Here is a 1,539-nt window from a genome sequence, read left to right on the forward strand (position 1 = left end):
TTCCCTGGTGGCGCAGTGGTTAACAATCCGTCTGCCATTGCAGAGGACACGGATTCGAGCCCTGGTCCGGGAAGATCCCACATGCCGCAGAGAAACTAAGCCTGTGCGCCACAACTACTGAGCCCGCGTGCCACAACTACTGAAGCCCGTGTGCCTAGAGCCCGTGCTCCGCAACAAGAGAAGCCACGGCAATGAGAAGAGCACCACAACGAAGAGCAGCCCCTGCTCGCCTCCACTAGAGAAAGCCCACGCACAGCAATGAAGACCCAACATAGCCAAATAAATAAATAAAATAAATTGATTAATTAAAAAAAAAGAAAGCCATTAAGAAAAGTTAAAAAAAAAAAAGTACATCTAACGTATCATGTTAGGGACTTCCCTGGGGGTCCAGTAGCTAAGACTCCGTGCTCCCAACACAGGGGGCCTGGGTTCGATCTCTGGTCAGGGATCTAGATCCTGCATGTCACAACTAAGAGTTCGCAAGCCGCAACTAAAGATTCCACATGCCGTAACAAAGATCCCGCACGCCGCAACAAAGATCCCGCCCACCACAACTAAGACCCAGCGCAGCCAAATAAATATTAAGAAAGAAAGAAAGAAAAATAAAGTATCATGTTATACTAGAACATATCAAACATGATTTGTCCTGACTGCAACCACAGCTGCTTATACAAATTATATAATAAGTATACTCACTAATTAAAACTAGCAAGAGTATCAGTTGATTTAGGGATGATTGAGAGTTGAAACAGTTAATTTTCTTCTGTTACTTACAGTTCCTATTGCAATGACTACTAATATAACTTATTCATACTAATGTATCCATGTAGACTTCTCATCAAAATAATGAGGTCATGTTTTTTCACTAGTGGTCTTCCTTACTATTGATGACCTTCTCATCCCATATACAAAGAATTGCCATAAAGCAATAACAAAAACAAATCTATGATCCTCTTTTACAACCCAGAACTCATTGTTCAGTATGAGTTTTGATACAGATAAGAAGGAACATGATACCTAAGAGAGTCAAGTGATGGGGGTGTATTGATAAACATAAAGATTGCTTCCAGGACTATAGAGCTGATAATTTCCCTCATATCTTAAGCTTTTAAATTATCAGCTGTATTGATTTAGTACTCTAATTTTAACGTTGACATGAAACAAAGATGGCTTCTTTTTTTAGGCTTTTATCTTGAACACAGTGTCTGGATAATTTTAAAAGGTATTGGCATATCCCAATGATCTGTACTGTTCTAGGGTGTGATGGCTTAGGAGTGAATATGATTTGAACCTAATATATTTTTAGAGGGTGTCAAATTCAGAACCAGGCAGATCCATCTCCTGACCCTAAACATGGTCCTAAAGTAAATCGCTTGAGGAAATTGGATCCCAAAGATTACAGGTGGGGAATTTTGAAGTGTGTCCATATTTCATTGGAGATCAAAGAAGCCTAACTAAAAGAATTGTGGGCTGACTCACATGATAACTTCTTTTTGAAAGGGCTATTTTATCTTGAAGATTATGAGTTTGGAGGAACTA

The 1,539-nt window shown here is 39.7% G+C and overlaps 1 non-coding gene across 1 annotated transcript; it reads left to right on the forward strand.

The window, feature by feature from the left end:
• The first annotated feature begins 916 nt into the window (after positions 1–916).
• On the forward strand, positions 917–1,013 carry LOC115803906 (small nucleolar RNA SNORA40). Its single transcript, XR_004024705.1, has one exon. It is a non-coding gene; the product is annotated as a small nucleolar RNA SNORA40 (small nucleolar RNA).
• The last annotated feature ends 526 nt before the right edge of the window (positions 1,014–1,539 follow it).

The sequence above is a fragment of the Delphinapterus leucas genome, chromosome 1, assembly GCF_059928025.1.
Source record: "Delphinapterus leucas isolate spDelLeu-1000000601 "Yukka" chromosome 1, BTC_Dleu_Yukka2, whole genome shotgun sequence".
Taxonomy (NCBI): Eukaryota; Metazoa; Chordata; class Mammalia; order Artiodactyla; family Monodontidae; genus Delphinapterus; species Delphinapterus leucas.